Below are 12,191 nucleotides of genomic sequence, written 5' to 3'. Positions count from 1 at the left end.
GAAACAGTTTAAGTGTGCTGATACATGCACATAAGCACAATCCAATGAACTGGTAAAAAGGTAGGGATGTGAATAAAAGCCCCCACCCCCTTCGGTTTTGAAACACAATAATAAAAAACTGGATGATTAAAAATATAACCCTGTGATCCCTCTTAATTAAAAAAAAAAAAAAAAAAAAGACATTCACCACTAACTTAAAATCAACAAAAAGCTCCAGTATAAATGTTTAGCTGATTGTCTGCATTTTTAAACTTTTACAGAGGTAATGAAAATTAGTTACAACTAAACAAAACACTTTATTTTATGGAAATTGTTTTGAGTATATAGTTATGTCATCAATTTTGCAATTTTTTTTAATCAATGTAGAATTGATTTGAATCACAGGAAATGCTACACTGGATCAAACCAGTGGTCCATGTCTCAGATGCATGTTGTATTAATTTAAATGGAATATACGGGCCAAAAGGTGTTAACATTATCTAGTCACTGTCCAACATTAAACTGTGTTAAACAAGGTCCAGGGTTTGGTATACAGAGATCTCAGATCTCTTAATGCCATAGCAAACACTCCCTTAAAAAAAAAGGGGGGGGGAAGGAAAACAAGTTAAAGCATTTGAAATGTAAAGTATTAGGAAAGGCTTTCATTTAACAACATTCCTTATCCTTTAGCTGGAGTTTTTAGAAAGAAATCCCCCCTTCTCCTCCCCTTGTTGACAGTCTCACATGGTAACAAAGATGATAATATCTGGCCTTCTGGTGAAAAGAGAGGAAGCAGTTAGCTGAAATAGATTGGAGCCGCTGCTGTTGTTAAAGTCTGATCCCATTTCATTCCAGATGGTGTTTGGGATTCAGCTGGAGCATGGTGGAGGTAATATCATTTGGGCCCCTCTTTCTGGCCCAGTTTGGTCAGGACATCTCTCAGGATCAGGATGACGAAGGCCCAGGGTCCCAGGAGATGGTGGAGGTAGCAGCCATGAAGGTGAAGCTCCCTCCAATAGCCAATTTCTCTCCCAAAGGCTCTTTCTTTCAGGACCCACAAAGGGAATGGTGAGAAATATAGTCTACCCCCTCATCATTTTGTCCACCAACTAGGCCTAGTTTCCGACACGCCAATTTTGGTTCACTGATTTCTGGTCCACACTTTCCATGTTTACCAAGCATGGTCTTAACGCAGTGCTTGAGTTATATCAAGAAAAGGAGTACTTGTGGCACCTTAGAGACTAACAAATTTATTTGAGCTTAAGCTTTCATAAGCTACAGCTCACTTCATCGGAGTTATATCAGTAGTTTGGATTAAAATAGTCTGTCTCCCTTTCTTGTCTTTTCCCATAAATATTTGTTATTATATATCATTGTGACATTTTATGAACTTTTACATACAGTTGAGCCCACAATTAGGGTAAATTACTGTGCCCAATTATCACAACAGGAAACAGAACCAGATGCCTCAGAGGAATGTGAAAAACACCCCGTAGGGACAATTATGGAATAACCTGCCAATAAAGTGAGCCCGCCTCCTAACATGAGGCAATTAGCAGCTGGTTTAATCTCATTAACCATTTTTAACACTTAACTCCCTTAACCCTTAAAAATATTTTATTTGCATATATTACCATATGAATATTTTTATCAGTTTTTAAACTTAAGTTTATTGAATATCTTATTGTAGCATTATGAAAAAGAATAGAGTTTTTATACTATACTCTCAAGAATAGTAGAGCTTCCTATTCAAAAACCAGTTGGAGAACACTTCAATCTCCCTGGTCACTCAATTACAGACCTAAAAGTTGCAAAACTCCAACAAAAAAACTTCAAAAACAGACTCCAACGAGAAACTGCAGAATTGGAATTAATTTGCAAACTGGACACCATTAAATTAGACTTGAATAAAGACTGGGAGTGGATGGGTCATTACACAAAGTAAAAACTATTTCTCCATGCTAATTTTTCCCCTACTGTTACTCACACCTTCTTGTCAACTGTTGGAAATGGGCCATCCTGATTATCACTACAAAAGTTTTTTTTCTCCTGATAATAGCCCACCTTAATTGATTAGTCTTGATATAGTTGGTATGGCAACACCCATTTTTTCATGTTCTCTCTCTCTCTCTGTATATATATACACACATATACACACACACACACACACACACACACACACACACACACACACACACACACACATATATACACATACACACACACCCCTACTGTACTTTCCACTGCATTCATCTGATGAAATGGGTTTTAGCTCACGAAAGCTTATGCCCAAATAAATTTGTTAGTCTCTATGGTGCCACAGGTACTCCTCGTTCTTTTTGCTGATACAGACCAACATAGCTACCATTCTGAAACCATTCATTTTTTTGTATACCTCTGTCATAACACCCCTTATTTCCTCTGTAAATAGTCCCAGTCCTCTTGCATTTGAAAGTGTTTCCAGATTCCTTGTCATTCACTTTGCCTCTCACACTACATCTCTACTTCTGCTATATCAGTTTTTAAGATGAGATACACAGAATACAGTGTTAAATTTTAGTTAAGAGAACACCAATGATTTATATATTGGAATTGTAATATTTTCTGTATTATTTTCTCTCCCACTGTTTACACATACACATTTTGTTTGCTTTTTGGACTACCACCACCACACACTGAGCAGAGATCTTCATTCAGCTGGTCACAATGATGCCCAGATCTTTAACCTGAGCTTACAGTTATTTTAGAACCCAGTAAGATGTATGAATAGCATAATCTATTCCTTCTAGTGTGCATTATCTTGCATATGTCAATATTGATTTTCAATCAATATCCTGCTGCCCATTCACCGAGCTTTGTTAAGTTCTTTTCAAATTCCTGATAACCTTGTCTAGTCTTAACTAACTGAAACAATCTTTTCATCTACAAAGTTTTGCCACCTCACTCATTTTCCCATCATTGATAAGTATATTAAATACCACCAATCCTAGAACCTATCTTTGGGATATCCACTCAACATTTTGCTTTGCTGAAAACTGATAGTTTATGTCTATGTTCTATCTTACTTGATCCTGTAGTAAAACCACTCTGAATTTGTGATATAAACACTTTATACCAAGAATTATGACTCCTCTACAGAATCACTTAAAGAGAAGATAAGGGATATGGGGAAGCAAGTACTTATCAAACTACAAATATCATCAGCAAAAGGAAACCAGAAGGATACTAGCCATTAAGATGGTGGGCAGTTTCATCTGTCAAAGAATGAAAATAAAGCCCCAAATATTAGTCCCTTTAAGGCCCCTTTCCATGGAGCTTGCTTGTTATCCATTAAATAAAGGTGAAACCCAAAAGTAAATCAACTGAGATACTGGGCAGGTGGCTCCCCACAGACCTTCTTTGCTTTTGACAGCCAGAAAGGGAGAGAGAGATATATATCCTTCCTTACAGCTTCCTTTTGACCTAGCTTTTTCCTTCCTTCTATTCTCCACCCCAAGCAGCCACATGACCTACAACTACAGCCCCCACATTTAAAAGGCCAAGGGTTGTAATGTCCTTGGATTTGCTCCAAGGTCCAATGCCCTTTCACAGAGCCTAGTAAGAAGTGCACATGAAAGTCTATTTTCCTAGTTTGCTGTAGTATGAAAATACTTCTCCAAAATACAGTAAGACTTTATTTTATATTTAAAACCAAAAAGCAGGTTGTGATAAATTAGTATATGTCTGCAGGTATCTATCATTCTGCAAACTCCATTTGTTTTGTGAAAGCCATTTTGACTGTAAAACTATACTGTGCCTTCACTGTTGTCTTTTTCCTCCAATCTAGACAAGGATTCCAAGAGGTATTAGCAGAGGGCTAACAATGCAGAACAATCAGAAGTTGCTAAGCTGGATGGTCTTCCATTAAAATGGAAGCATCCTAGGACAACAATCCGTCTGCAGTCTAGGTGCAGCTATACCAGTCTGCACACTTGCTACAGCCAAGCAATAGACCACCTGACATGGGACACAAAAGCAATAAGAAGAGTCACTAAATGTGTAGACCAGAAACTTATAAAAGGAAGGTTCTCTCCCTGGCCATTTAGAGAGAGAGAGAGAGAGAGAGAGAGAGAGAGGAGACCCGGGTGAGAAGGCAAGGCTGTGCAGCAGGAGAAAGAACAAAAGAAGAGTCCTAGGATCACGAAATAACATTGACCAAATTCCAAAGGACTGTAGAGGTGGTGTGGAAACTCAGGCAGCGTTGTATATGTAGGTTTTGGTTATTTTCCACAGATCTGTATATCACATGTGCTGTGTCTATGAGTGAAGCGTGATTGGTTTAGAAATTCCTTTGCAAAGTCTGTGTGTTTCTTGCTTTCTAATTCCTGAAGAGTGAAACAGTAACTGCAGTGTGTCCATAGTTTCAACAGAACTCTGGGAGCATGTAAGACCTAATGGGGATGTTTGGCAGAGCCTGTACTTGTTTCAAGGCCTTTGCAATTGAACTGGGGTGTGCAAAGTCTCATCTCTCGGGGAAGGGTCCTAGATGGAGGATCTGTAACTTGAGAGTGTGCCAAGGGCCCCAGAGCCCAAAACCATACTTTAGACTCCTCAGACCTAGCAAGTCAACAACAGATGGCATCCAGAGGTTTGGATCCAAGTACAGCAACCTGGTGAGAGTACACAAGGGGGAGCTCACCAAGGGTTGTAACAAAACTTGTTCAAGGATAATCTGATTCAAAGAATTAAAAATGACATTCTAATAAATGCAAAGAACAATGCTGACTATTACTCTTTAGAATCAGTCACAGAATCTAATTTTACATTTGGTTTGTGGGCCAGAAGGGTTAACATGAAAACCTCAAAACGTAAATACATTAAAATAAAGGCTAATCTGTAAAAAGGAACAGCCTGACACACACTTTTTTCTTAAAAGATTGACCGAAAGTATTCCCATCAATGGGACTCCGTATATGAGTAATAAAGTGCAACTGTCTGCAGGTCCAAGCCTGTTCTGAATACAGAACACCTATCAATAAATAAACTGATTTTTGCTGGACCATGTATTCACTGGTCACTTTAGGCAAGTTTTATTACATAAATTTTCATTTTATTGTAAGAAAGTTAAAATTACAGTACTGCCTTCTGAATAAATATTGAAGCAACAGTGCAAATATAAAAATAATAGTAAAAGTAACAATTACATCAGTATAATTTTGACCTATGTACTAGCAGACTTGTTGGAAAATTTCCATGGAAATAAAATGGATAAAAATGGAGGGGGAAAAACAGAAGCAGTTACTTATCTGTACAGTAACAATTTCTTCAAGATGTTTTGTCCCGATGGGTGTTCCATTACAGATGTGCGCGTGCATGCTCCTGTGCATCTGATCAGAGATTTTTCATCAGCAGTGTGCATAGGTCTGCACCTAAGCCCTACACAACTTTGTGCTTTGGACTGAGAATATATAAGGAGGGATGGACCTGCTGCTGCTCCCATTCTTCTCAACCATAGAGTCTAAAAAGACAAGGACTCTGTAGCAGAGAGGAAAAGAGGAGATAATGGAGCAAAATATCTTGAAGAACACCAGAAACAGAGCAAGATTTTAAAAGGTTTTGTAAAAGAGGACTGCAGCTATAAATTTTATGTCTCTGCCTGGGGGGATGGAGCAGCAGGCATAACAAAGGGATCTTTCTTTTCTGAGCTGGAGTTTTCTCTACCTAAAGGCAGGGTAGTTAACTTCCTGCAGGGAAATTCACATGTTTTTCACAGACCTGAAGAGGTACTTTTTTTTTTTTTTTTTTTTAAAGCTAAGAGCAGCTAGAGGGGTTTTCTGTCTATTTGCCTGGAGACAAAAGGTGTTAGTTTTTTTTAAAAGGATTTTTCTGTAGGCTGAGAATAGCTATCAGACAACATAGGTATCAGGTTACAGCACAGCAAAATTTTACAAGCCAGGGTTTTTTTGTTTTTTTTTTGTGGTTTTCTTTCTAACTCTCGGGTGTAAAGTTAGTTAAAAACAGAGAGTCTAAGATGACAGAAACCAAGGCACAAATTGGAGTTAACCAGACTGGAGGCAGCGAAAGAGGCAAAAAAAGCCCTAGAGGCTGCCCACAGGAGAGCTATGGAGGCAAGGGACAAAGAACTGGAGGAGAAGGAAAAAGAGAGGAAGCATGCACTGGAGATGGAGAAGGCAAAGGCTCAGCAGAATATACCAACAAACCCTAGCAATCCTTCTCCAGGTACCACTTCCCATCCCAGAAAATTCCCCACCTACATGGCAGGCGATGATATCAAGGCCTTCTTAGAAAACTTGAAAAGGACCTGCCTTGGGTACAGCATTTCTATAGACCAATACATGGTAGAGCTGAGGCTGCAGCTCAATGGACCCTTAGCCGAGGTGGCGGCTGAACTGCCTAAGGAACACATGAACAAGTATGAACTGTTTAAAACCCAGGCAAGAGTCAGAATGGGGCTAACCCCCGAGCATTCCCGTCAGCGGTTCAGAGCCTGAAGGTGGAAACCAGATGTGTCATTTACCCGACATGTCTAACACATTGTGAAACATTGGGATGCCTGGATATCAGGAACAAGTGTTAAATCTCCAGAAGATTTGCACTTCCTAATGCAAATGGAGCAGTTCTTAGAGGGTGTTCCTGAGGAAACAGAAAGGTACATCCTAGATGGGAAGCTCAAATAGAGACGGGGGAGATTGGAACCAAATGGGTGGAGGTGGCAGAACAGAAAAAAACTGGTCACAGTTGGAGCGGATACCAGAAGGGACAACCTCAGACCACATCCTACTACCGGGGGCAGCCCAAGGCCCCACCTCCTCCACAAGGAACCCTCCAGCCATCTTATCATCCCGCCACACCGTTCTTCAGCAACCCACTTTGCCCCAGTGACGCATCAGCTAGACAATGTTTTAAATGTAACGAGCTGGGGCATGTAAAGGCCAACTGTCCCAAGAACCCCAACAGATTACAGTTAATTGCACCGGAATCACACCAGAGGTCCTCAGGCCCAGATACCCTCGGAGCGGTGGGAAACTGAGTGAGGGTGGGAAGAAGGTTACCGTGTGGAGAGAGACCAGAGCACAAGTGTTGGCTATCCATGCTTCCTTAGTGGACCCCAATTTAATTGACTCATAGGTCCAAGTGACAATTCAACCCTTCAAGTCAAACTCTTTTGACTTGCCTCCAGCCAAGTTGCTGGTCCAGTACAAGGGCTGGTCAGGAACGTGGACTTTTACAGTCTATTATGATTATCCCATTCCCATGATGTTGGGAGAAGACTTGACCTATCATGTAAGCTAGCCAAGAGGGTGGGAATGGTCACCCGCAGCCAGGCTAAGCAAGCTGTCACACCTAGCTCTGTTCCGGAAACTTCTACCAGGACCCAGTCAGAGATGATGGAACTAGACCCCATGCCAACATCTGCAACAGCAGTAGTGGATTCAGTCACCGAGACCCAGACAGAGCCAGTCCCAGAACCGGAACCAGCGGAACAACCAGCACCAGAACCATTTCCAGCACTGAATCCAGTACTTGCAACCCCAACCCCAAAGGGCCACACTGAACCTGCACTGGCACCAGCAGATAACCCTAAACAAGAGGCTCAGCTAGAGCCTGAACCCTAACATAGTGCACCAGCGGAGAGCGGTTCACAGTCAACGAAAACAGCCCCATCACCTGCATCTCTTCCAGACGGACCAAGCCCAGGTCCACAATCCAATGAGGAACTGATGTCTCCAGCATCAAGGGAACAGTTCCAGACTGAACAGGAAGCAGATGAAAGCTTCCAGGGAGCTTGCACGGCAGCACGGAGCAACCCACCACCTCTCAGCTCTTCTAATCGATACAGGTTTGTTGTAGAAAGAGGACTTTTATACAAGGAAACCCTTTCTGGTGGACACCAGGAAGACTGGCCTCCTCAGAGACAGTTGGTACTTAGTTCCAACTAAGTACCAGGTAAAGCTATTCAGCTTAGCCCACGATCCTCCTAGTAGCCATGCTGGGGTGAACAGAACCAAAGACAATTTGGGAAAGTCAATCCACTGGGAGGGAATGGGCAAGGATGTTTCTACCTATGTCCGGTCTTGTGAGGTGTGCCAAAGAGTGGGAAAACCCCAAGACCAGGTCAAAGCCCCTCTCCACCCACTCCCCATCATTGAGGTTCAATTTCAGTGAGTAGCTGTGGATATTCTGGGTCCTTTTCCGAAAAAGGCACCCAGAGGAAAGCAGTACATACTGACTTTCATGGATTTTGCCACCCGATGGCCGGAAGCAGTAGCTCTAAGCAATATCAGGGCTAAAAGTGTGTGCCAGGCACTAACAGACATTTTTTCCAGGGTAGGTTGACCCTCCAACATCCTCACAGATGCAGGAAATATGGAAAGCCTTTGGGAAGCTCATGGGGTGAATTACTTGGTTGCCACCCCCTTACCATCATCAAACAAATGGCCTGGTTGAGAAGTTTAATGGAATTTTGGGGGCCATGATATACAAATTCGTAAATGAGCACTCCAATGATTGGGACCTCGTGTTGCAGCAGTTGCTCTTTGCCTACAGAGCTGTACCACATCCCAGTTTAGGGTTTTCACCATTTGAACTTGTATATGGCTGCGAGGTTAAGGGGCCATTATAGTTGGTGAAGCAGCAATGGGAGGGATTTATACTTTCTCCAGGAACTAACACTCTGGACTTTGTAACCAACCTACAAAACCTCTGAACCTCTTTAGCCCTTGCGAAGAAAACCTACAGGATGCTCAAAAAGAGCAAAAAGCCTGGTATGATAAACATGCCAGAGAGCATTCCTTCAAAGTAGGGGACCAGGTCATGGTCTTAAAGGCGCTCCAGGCCTATAAAATGGAAGTGTCGTGGGAAGGGCCATTCATGGACCAAGAGCGCCTGGGAGCTGTTAATTATCTCATAGCATTCCCCACCTCCAACCAAAAGCCTAAGGTGTACCATATTAATTCTCTAAAGCCCTTTTATTCCAGAGAATTAAAGGTTTGTCAGTTTACATCCCAGGGAGGGGATGACACTGAGTGGCCTGAAGGTGTCTACTACGAAGGGAAAAAAGTCATGGTGGCGTGGAAGAGGTGAACCTCTCCATGACCCTTGGGTGTATGCAGTGACAGCAGATCAAGGAGCTGTGCACTAAGTGCCGACGTTCTCAGCCACCCCAGGACTGACTGAACGGGCATACCACTCCATTGACACAGGTAATGCTCACCCAATTAAAGCCCAACCTTATCGGGTGTCTCCTCAAGCTAAAATTGCTATAGAACGGGAGACCCAGGGTATGCTACAGATGGGTGTAATTCGCCCCTCTGGCAGTGCATGGCTATCTCCAGTGGTTCTAGTTCCCAAACCTGATGGGGAAGATACATTTTTGCATGGACTACCGTAAGCTAAATGCTGTAACTCGCCCAGACAACTATCCAATGCCATGCACAGATGAACTGTTGGAGAAACTGGGACGAGCCCAGTTCATCTCTACCTTGGACTTAACCAAGGGGTACTGGCAGGTACCGCTAGATAAATCCGCCAAGGAAAGGTCAGCCTTCATCACACTTCGGGCTGTATGAATTTAATGTGCTCCCTTTCGGGCTGCAGAATGCACCTGCCACCTTCCAAAGACTTGTAGATGGTCTCCTAGTGGGATTGGGAGAATATGCAGTCGCCTACCTTGACGATGTGGCCATATTTTCAGATTTCTGGGCAGAACACCTGGAACATCTACAAAAAGTCTTCAAGCGCATAAGGGAGGCAGGACTAACTTAAGGCTAAGAAGTATCAAATAGGCCTCAGAGTGACTTACCTTGGACACCAGGTGGATCAAGGAACTATCAACCTCCTACAGGCCAAAGTGGATGCTATCCAAAAGTGGCCTGTCCCAAAGTCAAAGAAACAGGCCCAATCATTCTTAGGCTTGGCCGGATATTAAAGGCGATTTGTACACCAGCTCCAATCAGGAAAGGGGAATTGGAGCTGGCTGAGTAAGCCCAGGCCTAAATGGCAAATAGGGGATAGCTGCCAGCCTCGTTAGCAAGGGGCTACATAAAGGCTGGCAAGAAGGAAGCCAGGAGAGAGGAAAGGGAGGAGCTAGAGGCTGCTCTCCCCTGCTGGCTGCAAAAGCTAGCAGTCCCTGAGGCTGTGAGCCTGATGCTGTCTGTATCTACAAGGTGGTGGGAACTTGTACTGTAAATAAAGAGCACGGGTGATTGCACCAAAGCAGAGATCTCTGGCTGGTTTGTTGATGCAGAAGAGGCAGAAGATAGAGGGGCCTGCCTGCACCCTATTACAGCCACGCAGGTTGTCTAGTCCAGGATGGTTCCGATCAAGTTGATATGCTAGACAAGTGTTGCTGTCGATTTTTCTGCATTGAGACAAAGACCCAGTGACTGGAAGAGGGCTAGGGGCCTTGTTGATTGCTGACTGAACCTCTGGAAGGAACAAACTTTGAGGAGTCAATTGTCCAGGTAGGGGAATATGAGTATTCCCAGCTGTCAAAGATGGGCTGCAACTACTGAGAGGACCTCTGTAAAGGCCCTTGGAGTGGTCAAAAGGCTGAAAGGAAGAACTCTGCACTCATCATGGTCCTTGCCCACAATGAACTGTAGGACGTATTTGTGGCACAGAGGCACAGCGACATGGAAGTAATGTAGTCCATAGGGCTAGCTTACCATTATTATATTCTCTGTCTTGCTTTCATTATATTCTGTCTTTTATTATAGTCAGCAGTAATGCAAGGAACTTACAGGCCTGTACCCTGTAAGACATTGGCTTCAGCAGTTAGCCTAAGGCTTGAGGCCTATGAACTTTGGCACAGACAAATAACCTAATGGTCACCTTTAAGTTTTGAGGAACTGGAAACAGAATGCGTGACGCCGACAAACCAGCTCAGGTTAAAATTAACAGGCCAGTTCACTTGTGTGTAACCTTTAAAGGCATGTCAAGGGGCAGTGCAATGTTGTCAGGCTAATTCAATTGTGTGTTTGTATCAAAGGGACGTTAAATGGGCCAGCAGACACTAGCCCATTCACTTGTGTTGATAAGAGATCAAGGAACATATGGATAGTATTGTTTTCATCTGTCTGTATCCTGTACTCAATCAACCTTCAGATCAGAGATGTGTATTTACTGCATGAAACTAATGATATTACTTGTATTGTCTTCAATTATCTATCCCTGTTATAATGAATGGCCAGCAATGGAGATTCACAGACTGTCTGAATTACCTATTCTTCATCAAAGGAAATTCCCACATGGTAATAACGATGGTCATCTTGCTAGTCTGTTTTAACTATAAAAAGAGAAGCCTTGGGCATGATCCTGCCATCTCTAATCTGCTGAACTCTAAACAGGGGGAGTTTTGAGCCACTGGACTGAAATCCCCAAAAAGCTAGTTTTGGGAAAGCCTTGAAAGACTAAAGGAGAATTAGCAGACACAGTATCTCTGCAATCAAGTGGGCTCATATTCGGATTCAACTGTAATGTATTTTATCTGCTTTTAACCTTTCTAATAACTCATTTCTTTTTCTTAATTAATATATATTTAGTTAGTTTACTAAGGATTAGCTAACGGCATTGTTTGAGATCCTGAAGTATCCAGTGAACTCAGGTGAGTGACCAACCCTTTGGGTCTGGAAAAACGTAATGTGTGGTCGCTTTGTTTTAATAACTTAACATCATAAGATCCAGTTTGCCTGGCTGTCTGTACTTTGTGGTAAACTAGTACAGTGATCCACGAGTACTCTTATTACTGGTGTGGTGAAATCTAATGATAGAATACACCACCGGTTTGCCCTATTTTCTAGCACTCTGTCCTGAGTCTGGGCATTCTCATCTGTGGCCTACTCTAGGCATGGCGACACAGTGGGGCAGGAATCGGGGCGGGATTTTGTCCATAATGACATCAGCCAGTCACAGGAACATGAGCTAACACCAGTTTTTGGATAGACCATCCGTAAACGTCTGACCACAAGAGTGCCGTGGCAATGAGCTGACATACATGATAATAAGTTGAGATCATTAATATGCTAACCTACAAGAGAATGACACCCCAACATTAGTAGAGTGAGGAAATACAAATAAGAGAGGAGAAACCCCTCCTGAATACGCATTAGACATAGCGGTGTCAGCGTAACATAAAAGCTGTATCCCAGCCTGTGCTTGGGAGTGGGGGAGAGAGAGAGAGAGATGTAGTCCTCAGGAGGAAAGTGATGGTG

The 12,191-nt window shown here is 42.8% G+C and overlaps 1 protein-coding gene across 1 annotated transcript in view; it reads right to left on the bottom strand.

Annotated features, from left to right (window-relative positions):
- Window positions 1-12,191, bottom strand: part of COG6 (component of oligomeric golgi complex 6) — a 67,040-nt gene that overhangs the window by 17,261 nt on the left and 37,588 nt on the right. The window lies entirely within an intron of this gene.

This window comes from Dermochelys coriacea, chromosome 1, assembly GCF_009764565.3.
Source record: "Dermochelys coriacea isolate rDerCor1 chromosome 1, rDerCor1.pri.v4, whole genome shotgun sequence".
Lineage (NCBI taxonomy): Eukaryota > Metazoa > Chordata > Testudines > Dermochelyidae > Dermochelys > Dermochelys coriacea.
This window is presented reverse-complemented; position numbering and strand designations above follow the sequence as displayed.